Source organism: Herpailurus yagouaroundi, unplaced genomic scaffold (genome assembly GCF_014898765.1).
Source record: "Herpailurus yagouaroundi ecotype Mexico unplaced genomic scaffold, PumYag 163, whole genome shotgun sequence".
Lineage (NCBI taxonomy): Eukaryota > Metazoa > Chordata > Mammalia > Carnivora > Felidae > Herpailurus > Herpailurus yagouaroundi.
Window position 1 is genome coordinate 50,785,508 of NW_024412404.1, and position 15,313 is coordinate 50,800,820.

General features: G+C 46.1%; 1 long non-coding RNA gene across 1 annotated transcript in view; it reads left to right on the forward strand.

Moving 5' to 3' along the window:
• Window positions 1–14,079, forward strand: part of LOC121037242 (uncharacterized) — a 75,533-nt gene extending 61,454 nt beyond the window's left edge. The window contains exon 3 of the long non-coding RNA XR_005793670.1: window positions 13,165–14,079. This is a non-coding gene — a long non-coding RNA (uncharacterized LOC121037242). The remainder of the gene's footprint in view (window positions 1–13,164) is intronic.
• The last annotated feature ends 1,234 nt before the right edge of the window (window positions 14,080–15,313 follow it).

Consider the following 15,313-nt stretch of genomic DNA (forward strand, 5'->3'; position numbering starts at 1 on the left):
ATTTGCATTATTGGTTTGAAAACTCCCCTGGGTTCTTGATCCATATCACGCTGGCACATGTCCTCGCAAAAACTGAAATGCTGAGCCAGCGTTTAACTCTGACTGTTTTACTTGACTTGGGAGAGGCCCAGAGAAACTTACGTTGCTACAGGAAGAGTGATAAAACTCTCAGCCCTCCTCCTGAACGGATCATGTCACCAGGGAGATATTTAGAGGGCTGGATTCTTTTCAGATGAAACCCAAGAATGTCAGGGGTTGTGCAAAAGTCTCCATGACATATGCATGTGTGTCTGTGTGTACGAGTATATAGGCATGCATATACACGCATCTTTTTTGCAAGCGAATTGCAGGGAGAGGTTGGCTACGACCACACACAAATTTGGATCATTGTTCATGGGGTGCCTCTGATAGTGATAGCCAGATCGATTGCCATGCTGTGTTTTCAGCCACATTTACAGCTGTGACTTGTTTCTCTCCTTGCCAACTGATGAATCAGGTGAGGGATTTGGCATTGCCTATTTTACACAGGAGGAAACTGAGAGATTTGCCTTAAGCCACAGAACCGGAGGGTGAAAGACAAGACTAGGAGTCTGCACTCTGCGACCTTTGCTTCCGCATTCAATTCTACTTCCCTCTTACTCTGAATATCCTATACTGAGAAAGAAAAAGCCATCTGTGTGATCTCCCAAGGAAAGATCCCAATCAGTATAAGCCATTCACGTCTGCTGCCCGCAGCAAGACTGGAAACTTACAAGAAAAACCTGCTTCCCAGCTCCACTCCAGCCCTGAAGGGGGCCTCAGAGCCTCCTGCAATGCAGCCATCGTGCCCGGCTTCTTAGTGAGATGTGGCCAGGAAGTGGTTTTACTGGCCCCCTGAAGCCCTCTGGTCAGACCTAACCTCTGGCTCGTTCCCCACTGCAGGAGGCATTTGCTTTCTGGTTGCCTACAGCACCTTGAGTTTCTTATGGGGAATTACCCCCTTTCTCCATCTGCCATTATGTGAAATCTAGGCAAAGGTGAAAGTCCAGGTGCCCACTTGTCATGTGGAAGCTGAGGGCATGGGCTCCTCCCTCTAGATGCCTCTTTGTCCACGCAGGGCCAGGTAGAGGGCGATCAGATTTTCTCTCCTGGCACTTGGAATGGAGGCTTTCCCAGCATGTGTCTCCTGCTGTGTCTCCAGCTTCCTGCTTCCTAGGCCTCTGCAAGTGGGAGATGGCCCGGGAAGCAGAGACCTCTTCCTGTTTCACCCTCGCTCCCAGGCTGCTCAGAAAAAGAGCCAAGATCGTGTTTCCGAGAGGCCTTTTATTTCCTGGGGGCTATCTGCCTGGCTTCATGGGAGAGGCAGGTGGTGTTGGAACTTGGAAGCCATGGAAGGCTTTCCGGATGGCCTGAACAAAGGTGTGCAGGTGGAAAGCAATGAATCTAGTTTTCAGTACAGTGCGTGTATAGGACAGGGGTAGGAGGTAAGGCTGACGCATCAGGTTGGCATCAGTCTTTGAAAGGTCCTGAACGGAAAGTCAGGGAGTTCGGAAAGCAGTCACGGAGGGGATAAACACTTCCACAGTCAGCCCATCTGGACCCTGCTCCCCTCCTTCCTCTCCCTGACGCCCTCCTGGCTTACTTTACTCCCTAGCTGAGGTCTGAAAACCAGGTTGGGGTTCTATGGATGACCACTGCATCTCTGGAAGAACGTATGGACTAGACCTTCCCATTTCCATGATGGGAGGAGAGGAAAAGCCTTGTAATTACTGCTGAATATGGTCACTGTACGAGCTTTCTCTGTTTATACTCTTTTGTCTGCCCACCCCTAGAAGCTGACGACCAGGTTCTGCAATTCTGCCCTCCAAATGTCTCTCATAATTGTCACCTCTCCCTCTCTAAGCCCTGAGGCAGCGCATGAGGCATCTAACTGACCTTCTGGCCACAGTTGTACTGCCCCTCCCACAATATGCTTTACCACAATAGAGTTCGGTCTTATGATGCATCACAGATCATTTTTGTCTGACCAACTGCCTTTGGATAGATCCAGTTTTGTAAATTTGGCACGGAAAGCTTGTTGTGATGTCCTGGCCTGAGATCCCTAAGATCTGTCTGCTTCCCCCACTGTTTCCACCAGCCTCTCCCACAGCCTGGCTCCCTGCTTTTGCTGTCTCACACCTCCACGTTTTTACACCCATTCTTCCTACCTGCAACGCTTCCTTCCACACTTCGGTTCCACTGTGGAACTCTTGCTTCTCTTTCCAGACTCTGCTTAAACGTCACAGTGGACACAACGCCTCATATAACAGTCACCCATTGAATATTGAAGACGGGTCTCAGCAAAACCTTTCTGCCTTTCCTGTGGCCCCAGCTACTCCTTCCTTTGGCCTCCCAGCGTTCCTTGAATGTAGAGACCTCTACTGCAGCACTCCCTACCTTGCGTTATAATCTCCTATCCCCTCATTGAATAGTAAGTAGTCTTCCTGAATCCATAGGTATAGTGTGTGTGTGTGTGTGTGTGTGTGTATGTGCGTGTGCGTGTGTGCTCCCCCCTAGCCTGCACTCATTCCTCCTTCACGACATTGTCTTCTAAGAATTCTCACTCCGCAGAGTCCTCTGTAGGCATTTTCTCTCATTGCCCAATACAGCCAAGTAGAGGTTGTATGACCTAAGTTTGGCTAAGCTGGCCCCACCACCTCTGAATTTTGTCTGAATGGCAAGGATGAAAGAAAAGGCTAGCACTCCTGCATGGTGCCAATCCCCACGTGAGATGATCCAGAGGCTCCCTCCACAGAGACCTAATACCTAGTTCCTGTCCGTCGCTGGCCAGATGCTGTGGCTTTCCTTTCCTGTCTCAAATCTTTCCAGTAGATTCAGTCTTTCCTTGTTAAGTTCATTGGTGTGAGTTTCTGTTGCTTGCTACCAAAATAACCCTTGGCTGCTGTAAGGAGATGAGGAGAGAGCTGAGAGAGATTCTCGAAGGCACCATGTCTCTGTAGTTGCAGTGCTGGAAGAACGGGAGGGTTCTTTCTTTCTTGGACAGGAAACAACAATTCACTCAAAGCAGCTCAAGGAAATGGGGCGGGTCGTTGAAAAGATACGGCTCTTGTGGGAATCTAGGAAAGGTGGAACGGCCACGTCTCAAGTGGAGAGGAACTGAGGCAAGTCGGGGAGGTAAGTGCTCTTGCTCCGGCTCGTTCTCGCTGCACCTGTTCTGTTCTATTGCCGACCCATCTGTCTGCCTCACTGTCGTTGCTTCAGCTCGCACGGAGGCCCGTGCAGTGACGCCACCTGCCCCACATGAATGCCCTCGGCGCTCCTCACCTCTGGGCACAACAGGACACGTCTTCGCCGCCAGCACCTACAACCCTTTGTTGCAGGGCAGATCAACGGTACTAGGGAGTCCACGCCCCTGGGAGCAGGGAGCCGTCCTCAACCAATGACCAGGAGTTGGCTCCCTCTCCTCTTGGCCAAGATGACTCTGAGGCACACAGCTGAGTTCCCCAGCAAGATGAAACTCCAATTGCCCCCTCTGGAAATGTGTTTGACTGGCTTGCTCCCTCCCCTTCGCTTCCCCGTTCCCTGACCAGTGCTTGTTGGGATTGCCTCTCGAGTAAACTCAAGGGTCTACCTCTGCGGGAAGACCTTAAAACAGCCCATAATGGCCCTACCCCAGGGCTTACATGACCATGCAGTTTGAGGACCCCCAGCCCACTGGCACCTTCATTCTGTCTCACCTCGTGCAAATTCCAATGAGAGAGATTGACCCTCTTTTTTAGTGAGAGTTAAGCTCATCCTTTTAAGTCAGGCTGCATTGAGAGATGGCCGGGACGCCATGGATAGCCACCCCCGCCGGCTAACACCCCCGATCCTGTCATCTCTAGCAGGAGGGGACAGTCACAAGGTCGGTTGCTCCGTCCACAGCTCACGCTGTGCAGAACGTACCTTGAGTCTCATCTGGGGCCATTTGGCTTTCAGGTAACTATCACCCAGGTGGTTGCATGGGAAAATCAACAGGAAAGGCTGTTTATTGGACATCAAATAATTATTTTCAAACAGTGCTTTGATAGGTTAAGCACAAAAGAATTGGAAACATATGGATTAAATTTCCATTGAAATGCACATTTGGGTTTGAAAATTAACAGAATGTGTGCTTGGGAAGGGATTCCCCCCACTTTTCTTTTCTTTTCTTCTTTTCTTTTCTTTTCTTTTCTTTTCTTTTCTTTTCTTTCTTCTTCTTCTTCTTCTTCTTTTTTTTTTTTTTTTTTGCTAAGCCAGATTATTTGGAAAGTAAGTCAGGAATTTTTCACAGCTCAAGCACCCTCCCCTCTACGCCCTGCCTCCCTTCCCTTTAGCTTTTCCCTCACAGAGTTAATTAATAAAAGCAACATTTATCAAATATGACAAGTCAGTCTATGTACGTGTCACGTGGGGTTGGGGGGAGGTGATAATCTGCAGGATGGATGCATTTCAGGGAGACTGGAGGTCATCAGTGCTGCGATGACTCATACCCATTGCACATACCCCATGCGTCAAGCACACTGTGCTAAGCGCTTAATATGACCATTGAGCCCCAGGAGACCCCAGCACGAAGGCGCTCTGTCCCCATCCCCATTCCTCATTTACAGATTAGAAAGTGAGATTTAGGGTTAGTGGTATATTTCCCAGGTGCCAGTAGCTACTAAGCAGAGCCAACATTTGAACTCTCTCCTTCTATCTTCAGAAACCACTGGGTTTCTGATCCCGCTTTCTCTGTGAGTGGAGACTCCTACAGCCTCTGAGTCGGAACAGGGTTCTAATACCAACCGTTTGTTTCACAAAAGAGGAAACTGAGGCCCAGAGAGGTGAGAGATCAAGCTAGATGAGTATGTTTGGGAGGCTTGTTTAGACAGACAAGCTATTAATCAGCATCATTCATCTGGTAGCTTTTCCAAGTGTTAGAAATTGGAAATACGCAAAGGAGAAAACCCTTGGTTATAGCTGTAATGTCTAGTATTCCAGTTCCTGTCCCTTGTTCTTTGGATGGGAATTGTTTATATGAGATACAGTCAGAAGGGTGAGATTTGTTTACCACCAGGCTTGTGATAATATTGGGAGTTCCCAGGTCTGGTCTTCTACCTAAGCCAAATGGATAACATTACATCTAGTGGAGATCTGAAGGCCAGCGGATGGCCCACAGGTCCTAAAATGTGTTTCCCAACCCCTGCCTTGCTACCCAATATTTCCAACAATAGTCCTTCCTTTTACAGTGTGGTGTCTCCAGGTCGTCCAAGGTCTAAAGAAAATGTGTTGCAAAGGAAGGAGAACAGTTTAGACTCTAAAAGTGAATCAACTTAATGGGTTTCTGGTCCCAGAGGTCACAGTTCTTAGGGAGAGGGATGTGCTTTGTCCCTGTCCAGGAAGCCAGAGGGAGGGGACCATTCAGCTGACTGGTGTCCCCTCGTCAGACCCACAGCCACATAGAGACATTGTCATTGTCAAGGTTGCTCTGGCTGCAAGGGAGAGAAACCCGCTCAAACTACACCAAGCCCTAAGTGGAGGCCTTCAATAAGGACATGGGAGTTTCTTATGCAACCCCAGAGAAGGCAAGGCAGCTGAGCCCCAGAACCAGAAAGACATCAGGTATCAGGGACACTACTCTTTCAGACTTTCTCTGGTCCAGGCTTCCATGGTATCTTGTCTCTGCTTCTCTCTGAGGTTCTGCAGACCAGTTCTCTGCTTCTGGACAAACTTGGCAGAGGATAACCACACCAGATGGTACCACAAGGAGTCCAGTTTGAAAGACTAATGACAATTGCTGCATCCTAATTGCCATTTCCTGAGAGAGAGCATATAATTTATCCAGCTTCAGTTTCCTATAAACTCTTGGTCCCATCCCCTGCCGCCAGGCAATCTGGATCCCCACTACGACCACAGCTGCATGGGTCAAGTCCTACGGGTGGAAGGGAGCGGGGTGGCCTGGAAAGAAATCCCCAAAGCTGTGATACCTTGGAGAATGTTGCGGAGACTGCTGGCTGCTCCCCAGTCTTTCTGTTCCCTTTCTTCGACAGCAGTAGAGCCCTTTGATGCTTCCTGGGGGATATGCTCTTCCAGAATAAAGACGCTATTTCCCAGCTTCCCTTGTGACTTCTCAGCTAAGCCCATGTGACTCAGCTCCAGCCAATGGGATATAAACAGAGGTGGTGTATACAAATTCCAGGGAGGGGTCTTTACCAGGAGGAGCGATGCTATCTCCTTCCCTTTCATGGCAGATTGGACATGATGTTTAGAGATGAAATAACCATCCTGAACCAGTACAAACCACACGTTCATGATGGCAGAGCGGAGGTTATGATGGAGTCTGAGACTCTGCTGACTGTAGGCAGCTGTGCCAGCCAGGACTGCTCAGGGACTTCCTTGAGGCAGAGAGACAAACATCTGTCTTGTTTGGGTTTCCTATCAGTCTCAGCCAAACCTCGTCCTTTAAACTAGAGGGCATACAAGGTAGCAAACTTGGGAATATGCTGCCTTTCCGTATTTTATAGTTCCGGTGCACATGCGTGCTCATGTACACACACACACACACACACACACACACACACACACACAGTCACCATAGAGCAAAGGTGGAGAGAGCCTTTCTTTGGCTTGCATCATCTCTAAACTACATCTTCTTTCTTACATCTGCTGCAAGGCCTGTGGCTTCTGTATCTTCCTCCTTGTGGGCATTTGAAGTCCACTGAGGGATTATCTGGGGAGATATTCAAGACTTCTAGGAGGATTTCTTGCTAATGGACAGATTCTTTCTCCTCCTAATGATGGGTGAGCTTCTGGAGACCACCGAAGCCCTTTGTTCTCTGTTCTCAAGGAGACAAACTGTTATTTTTTTTTCCCTCTGAAGAAGCTTCTTATCCGATGGGTCCAATATCACAAATCATTATGCCAAATAGCAATGCAAGTCCCACTAGAAATAATGCATCCATTATTTCATTTTATCCTTGTTGTTAGAGCTTCTGCTTAATTTAAGTTAGAATAAAGATAGCTGTGGGTATTCCCTGCCGGAGAACTCTAATCATGCTCTTTATTGAATATTTGCCATTTCCTATCTGAATCTTCCTCTCTCGATCCATTGTTTCACAATTAAGTTCTGCTGCTATTTTGATCTCACATAAAACCTCTGTAGTTCCACAGATGCCTGTTCCTGGGCGTCCCTTATGTCTTGGGGAGACATCTGAGAGTAGGGTTGAAAGGCTAATGTGTTCTGGTAACTTGGTGGTTTTAGTCGTGTTAATGAAAGAAAGGCTTCGTACAGAGTCACCCGGTGGTCTGAGAAAGTTAAGGAAGTCACTCAGATACCTGAGACAGAGGGCAGGAATGAGGACCATCTGTACGAGTGTCTCTTTCCATAACCAGAAGGTGGGTTGGAGGGATGTGGGGGATCTGGCCAGCAACTGGTCCCCCTCCCCCAACAGATATTTGCTAAAGGGTTGATGTGCGTGAGATATTAAAATAAACAGTATCCACTAGAGACAACATGTTGGTAAAATGCTAGGGAAGGCAATAACATCAAAGGTATACAATATCTAGTTTATGCTTCCATTCTGTGTTGTTGCTTCTAAGGAAATCCTCATAATGCCATCAGCCAACAAAGGAGTGATAGGTGAAAACCCAGTATGTCTGACATTTGCCAGATGTCATGAATCAGATAGTAAGAAAAGATGCATTTTCTGACCCCCTGAAGGGACCTTCTAATTCAGTCTCAAGGAGGGAGTGATATAACCACGATAGACTGATACATTTGTAAATAGTAAGAATGACTCAATCAGTCGGGATATCTATCACCAAATGATGGGGACCAGCTAAAAATAATTTCAGGGGCCAAGATGAAAGGCATGGCCGAGGGCTCCTTAAAGGCATTAGATCTCTCGGCAGATCATATGGGTAGACTCCAAATGAGCATCAGAGATGGGATTATAACATGATATGATATATGATGCGTAACGTAATATAATACAACACAGTACAATATAATACAATACGATATAATAACAATAGTGGTAGTGCTCTGGAGTCAGACAGACCGGGATCAAATCCCATCTTCACACAGTAGCTGTGCCTGCAACCTTGACCAAATTACTGAACTTCTCTTTGAAGCCCCAGCTTCCTCACATGGAAAACAGGACTGATAATAACAACAGGACCTATGTTACAGGATTTTGTGAGGATTAGATGAGATAACACACATAAAATGGTTGACTTATAGTAATGCCCATAGATCTTAGTTATTGTATATGGGTAGTGATAATAGGCCTAGGGTTAAAGGCTGTAGCAGATACATATTTAGTTACTCATTTACAACTGTTTACTGAGTACCCACTTTGGGCCAGCCCTGGGGATGCACTGACGAGTGGAAAAGAATGAAGGTTCTGCTCTCTCTGGGCTTATAGCATAAAAGGAGAGATATATATCAATCAACAGTGACACTGTGGATCCATGAGCATAAATGGAGAGACATACTTTCAAAGGAGGGATCACAGTTCGGTGAGAGCAAAGCAAAGGAAGCTGGCCCAAACTGGGCATCCAGGAAGGCTACCCAGGGGATGTGCAGACCGAGCTGAAGGCTAAGGATTGGGAGGAAGCTTGTGAGGGAAGGGGAGAGGAGAGAACGTGTCGCAAAGACAAAGAGAAGGGCAGGAGCGAAGGCAAGTTGCCGGCCCGGGGAGGGGTGGGTAGCAGGTGGTCAGCTGAAGCTGGAGATGGGGGTGAGGGCCTCTGAGTCATGGCCAGGGTTGGGGTTGGCAACAGGAAGGTTGAAGATGGAGAGAGGAACGGCAGGAGGGAGACGTCCAGACTATGGTGGCCCCGGAACCCACATTAAGGATGTTGATCTTTACTCCTCCAGCAGGAGGTGCTACATCTGATTTGAGTTTCAAGAAGGTCCTATGGAGGCAGAGGTTCTGCCTCCTCCTCTCAGTTCATCCTCCCAACCACTCACAGCCAAATTACAGTGAATTATGTGGAAGCCACTTCCATGGCTTCTGTCTGATCTTCCCGCAGAGATCACAGACCCTCCAAGGGCCAGAGATGTGTGCTCCGTGCACTACCCACAGTGACGCACAGTCTTGAAAACAGTAGGCGCTTTGAGGGAGCACATACCTGACTATAATAAGGCAAAGCCAAGTGGAAGGCAATGTCTCACTTTCCACAGAGAAAGCCTACTTGAATATAGGCCCTTTTATGAAATAGTACAATGTTTACTTCCATACTGAATGGATCAATTTACTTGCATCTTATATAAAGTAGTAATAGTTATATTTAGAAATATCATTCTCCCCAACCTTTTTCTTGTGTTTTTTTTTTCTTAAAATAATTGCATTCAGACTCTTCCCAGGCGCCTTTATCATTTGCCTTTGTCATCACTAAGGCCGTTTTTGAATAATCTAACACTGCGTATCACCCCCACTTCTAAATTGTTCAAGACACAGCACTTTGAATCCAGGTAAGATGCTGTAACTGAAAATTTTATTCCAAGCCTCAAGAGGTTTTTACGTTTGTCTTGTGGGTGGATATTTATGATCTCCACAAGGTCACCACTGGCAATGTGCTTTTTTTTAAAAAGTGAATTTTAAAAGGCTTGCTTAAAATATCTTCAGTATTTTTAATGATGAAGTCATATCTTCAGAAATAACAACAAAATCTGTGTTAAATATTTTTACCTCTCTTTTCCCCCTGATGTTATCAGGTGACATCTGTAGGCCTCCAGTCTTCTCTCCCTCACCAACCAGCACCAGCTGAGGTCACTTCAGGCTGATGTCTTCCTCCAAATGCTTCCTTGATGTTCAAAAAAAAGTAATTGAGAAAGTGTCAAGAATGAGGGAACTTTGCAAGAGCTTCTGTTCTATGGAACAGTTGTCAGGGAAACATGTTGCCTTATAATCAGACTTGTATGGTAGTTGCTTGTCAAATGAATATACTTGCTTAGCTCACCTTGTGATCGTGGCTCAAGGGACACAGGAAAATGTGGAAGCTTTTCCTGGGAAAAGTATTGCATAATTTTTAAGAACATATTTCATTTATCTTAAGCCATGGTTCTCAAATAGGGGCGATTTTGCCCCCCAGGGGACATTTGGCAGTCCCTGGAGACATTTTTGGTTGTCACATCTGGGGGAAGGGTACCCCTGGCATCCGGTGGGTAGAAGCCAGGGGTGTTGTTAAACATCTGCATTACATGGGAGACCTCCGTAACAAAGAGTTATGGGTCCCCAAATGTCTATAGTGTCAAGACTGAGAACCCTGGCTTAAACTGAGTTGATAACAATTGGCTTAACCAGAATCCAGGACAATGATTGGCAAAACAAGGAATGTCTACTTCCTAAGCATCCTCAGCCCCACCCCTTCTCGTCTTCAGGTTCTGTGTTTCCTCTTCTTCTGGAAGCTGGGCTGTGAAAATCAACTCTTCTCTTCTGCTCTCCTCTTTTCTTCCTTCTCTCATATCTGCCCCCCCCCACCAGTCTCTCTGTACATGAGTAAATGAGGGAATCCAGAATGCTTGTTTACTCAGAGAGGGTTGGTTTTCAAAAGGTAGGAGTGGTTCTTGGTCCTTCCTACTTTTCTCTCCCAAGTCTGAGCCATAAGATCCAGATGGTTGTAGAAATGGAGCAAGTGTCAAACCAAAGCATGTTGAATTAAAATAGCATCTGTAAGAACATGAGCCCTGGAGCCAGGGGCTGAATCAACTGTCTGTCACTCACTAGCTGGGTGTCTCAGTCAGCTCAGGCTGCTATAACAAAATACCACAGACTGGGCGGCTTAAACAACAAACATACTTCTCACAGTTCTGGAGGCAGAGAGTTTAAGGTTAAGGTGCATGAAGATTCAGGTTCTGGTGAGAGCTCTGCAAGCTCTGGCTTGCAGGTGGCTGCCATTTTGTTGTGTCCTCACGTAATCTTTCGTGTGTGTGTGTGTGTGTGTGTGTGTGTATGTGTGTGTGGAGAGAGAAGGGGGGGGGAGGGAGGGAGGGAGATCTTCCTCTTTTTATGAAGGCACTAATCCTGTCATGAGCACCTCCCTCAAGACCTCATTTAAACCTAATTACCTTCCAAAGACTCCGTCTCCAAAGTATCATCACATTGGGGCTCGGGTTTCAGTATGCGAACTTTGGGGATCTGGGGACACAAACATTCAGTCTAAGACACTGGGTAACCAAGGGCAAGGGGTTTAATGTCTCTGGACTTCTGTTTCCTCCTCCATCTAGAAAATGAAGATGGTACCTCAAGGGGGGTGGTGAGGACTACACGAGATACTGTAAGTAAAGTGTTTGGGACAGTCATGCACACGCGTGCCAAATTTCGCAATTTTTGTGAATCCCAACCACCACAGAACTCATAATATCCACGAGTCGTTCTGGTGTACTCCAATTACTGGGATTCTCCTTTCTCTGAAGACTTTCAGAGCCTCTCGATAATGCCACACAAGGTACTCCTCAGTTCTACTATCTCGTATTACTCATGAAGAGATTGTGCTGATACGTCCGATGCATTGGCCTTCACAACCAGACCATAACCCCATTGGAGACGGGGCTGCCCTTAATGCTTCTTCATCATCTGTGGTAGTGATGGGACGGAGTATCGGGCTGCAGTTAGACCCACCTGTGGGAGACTTCTGGGTCTCATCCCTGAAAGTACGTGGGAATATGTGTCTCTTCAGTCGACGTTGCTGTCCAGCCAGTTTAGCGAACCTTTTTTGTTACAGGAAGTCATTACCAAACACTTCTTGGCTGTGATTAAGAGAAGACACGAGCATAAGCCGAGGGCCTCCTAGACACCAGGCACTGTGTCGAGTGCTTTCTACGCATGGGTTCCCGAAAGCCTAACAGTCTGCTGGAGTAAATATCATCACCCTACTTTTTGTGCACGAGGAAACTGAGGTGCAGAGAGGTTGAGGTCTGCCAGTCACAGAACTGATGGAGAGTTCAAGCTGTCCCACTCCAGAGCTCATGCCCTCAAAGCCACCCCACGCTGCCTGCATGTTGGTGGATTACTGGATCATTTGATGGCTTCCCAGTAGCTGCCCTATTGGTGGGACCATTGCATCAAGCTATATACCCCATCGCTCACAACCCCTCACAAATACTTGGTTCTTAAAGTGTTGAATTCCTCTGATCAGAATTTTGCCTGACTGCAGGGCTGAGGGTATGTTGTGGAAAAAAAGAAAAAGAAAAGGAAAAAGAGGGCCTTTGGGGAAGAAGGTTCGCAATCACACGACCAGCCTCCTCTGAAAGGCGAGCCAAGGAGACCACCCTACATATCCCTTTGCAGGGATCATTTCACCGTTTGCTATTTTGGTTGCTCTTAACTGACTTCCCAGAGTCCTGAGAAACATATCCTCATGCCATTAAAAAATATGTAGTGCTGAACCCCTAGTCCCTCCCTCGCCCCCCATGTCATGGATAAATGCACAACCTGCAGCCGTGACGTGGGGAACCCTTCCCCCCTACGTGAAGCTGCTTCCAAGCAGTTCGCGTTAGCTTCCGGCCGGTGTGTCCCCGACGCAGAACAGTAGGGAAGCAGGAAGGTCAATCCATCATCAGTCACGAGTTAACCCCCTTTTTATTTTAACACGGGACTCAGACGATTTGAACATGCTTGTAGGAAAAATTGCTCTCCCTTTCCCAAGTGATCCTGATGGATACTGATGTTTTTATGATTATTAATAAAATCTCTGAGACAGAATTTTATGGGCGCACAGAGACTCTAAAAAGTCATTCTTTGCCTTGGAAAATTGTGTATGGTAAGGGTGATAGAGGAAATTTTTAATAAGTGTGTCCAAGTGGAAAATCAGGGCGCAAAAGACGGAATTTTAAGAATCTGCTCTGGCTCCTTTGGACATTGAACTCGCTTCCTGCGAAGGCCTTCCGGGATGTGTTTCCCGAAGATAGTTCACCCCCAGGAAACAGTTTCAGTTTAGGTGGACAGAAATCTTTTGGGGAAAAACGCATTGTTAACTATTCGTTGGCTCGTGTATTTTTTTGTTCGCTTGTTTATTTGTTTGTTTTTATCATCTGTCTTGCCTTCTCCCTTCTTCCTCTTTCCTTCCTTCCCCACGTCAGTTCTGTCAACATTCTCTTCGGGATTCCATGGATCTATCTATTCGCTGAAACGGTGTAAAATCAAAGTGACTAACAAAGAAACCCCCGTTCCTTTTTAGCCTCCAAATGAGATGGGTTGGAAAAGGAGACAAACACCACGGGACTGATGACTTAAACATCGATGCGCCCTGAGCAAACAGGAGGGAAAGAGCGGCCGACACCTGCTTGGTAATCAGCTTTGTCATTCATGCAGATATTGTGAGGACAATTCCTTGCCGAAACCTGGAAAATCTTAGCTTTGTTCGGTGCAAGGCAACAGACAGGCCCTGTTTCCAGGCACAGCTCTTGCTTCAGCAATCAAGAGTGGCCACGAGTAACTCTGGACCTACCTACCTGTGGGTCTCCTTGACCTTCGCCAACACTTCTGCCTCCTCCCCTGCCTCTTCTTCCCCCAGTGTTGGGACTCCTGTCAAATCCTGTATTTAAAACCAGAATCCTGGAAAAGTTGGTCATTGCCAGCGCGTAATGACAGGTTGGCTAATTGATAGTGTGCCTTCAAAAACGGGAGTAGGACAAACAAGGCAGCTAATTTTGATAATGAACAGATTCGAGGCAAACAGGCGACAGCATCCTTTGCATATGGTTCCACACCAGCCGTGTGTTTGTTTGGATTCTATGTTAATTTTAGAAACTGTAAAACACCACATGCCAAATTGGTTGATTGAAATAATGCTACTTCCCAGAGGCTGACAATCTGTTGTTTCTTGCAGGAGGCAAGAGGTTACCCGATGAGTGTTGACTTAGTTGCAGGCAAGAGTCTCATGGAGAATAGAGACAGTTGTCCAGGTAATTGACTGCCTCGGTGAACTGGATGCTTGGAGTATTTTGATGCTGCTTTATGTCTGTCTGTGTATCCCTCGATTCATGCATTTGTGCTTCTATTTGTTGTGTAATTGGTTCGATTCCCTTTGCCAGTATAGGTCTTGACTCGATTTTGATCTGGAACATTGCCTTTTTTTTTTTTTAATGTTTATTTATTTTTGAGAGAGAGAGACAGAGACAGAGCTCAAACAGTGAAGGGGCAGAGATCGAGGGAGACACAGAAACCAAAGCAGGCTCCAGGATCTGAGCTGTCAGCACAGAGCCCGATGCGGGACTCGAACCCATGAACCGTGAGATCATGACCTGAGCTGAAGTCGGACGCTTAACCAACTGAGCGACCCAGGAACCCCTGGAACATTGCCTTTTTAGTCAAAGTTATACAGAGTATTTTTCCTAAAGGCATGTCAAGGAAGTTGGTCATCTTAAATAATCTATAAATATTTATTTCTGAAAGGGAATTGATTTTTTGGACTTTTAAAACCCAACAACATATAAGTTGCTGTGTTTTAAAATGAATGTACGTAAGGGAGAAAGAAAGGAAGAGAGGTGGTTTGGTTTGTGATTTTAAAATTAGACAAACTGAAGAAACATACTCTTTCTTTAAATAAATAAATACTGTCTGCTAAATTACATTGTTGAATTTTAAATCCTGTGATAAAGTGGTACTTACCAGGGCTATAAACAATAAAGATAAACATTTCTGCTCTTGTGGGACTTCTATTTAAAAGTAGGAAAGATAATTTTAACAGAGCATCATATAATGACGAGCATGGTAGCCAGCTGATTATAAAATTATAAATGTTAATTTTTGAATCACGTTTTGCAGACGTGGACGCCAGGCACGGTTATATATGTCAGTTTCTGTCGTCAGTCTCACCCAAAGAAACCCTTCGCTAGTGAAAGACTCAACACGGAGCATTATTTAATGGGAATAAAACAAGACCATTCAGGGCAGGTTTTGCTTGAGAGAAGTCCCCTCAGAATATCAGGGAGATACTTCAGATAAACATTCAGAATTACCTCCTGGCTAAGCAAGCAAGTGGGGAAAAAAGAAAAAAGAAAAAAGGAAAGAACAAGAAAAAAGAAAAAAAAATCTCACCCAAGACCCCCGTGGCAAGTGGAAAGGATTTGGAAGAGCTCGTAATTTGGGCTTTCAGCTGTTTTGCTGGGTTGTTAGTATTTGGTTTTATCCAAGAGCAATTCTGGATTTTAAGGCATCCTTCCTTGTTGCAAAGATAAATAAACAGAAATTCAGACTTTCAGGGAGAATTGGACTTTTATTTCCTTCTTCCTCATTAGAACGTATTTAGACCCCTATCCCCACCTCTTTTTCAAGACTTTCTGTTTCATGTTAACTCTTTAAAGAAAAGAAAGAGGCACAAAACA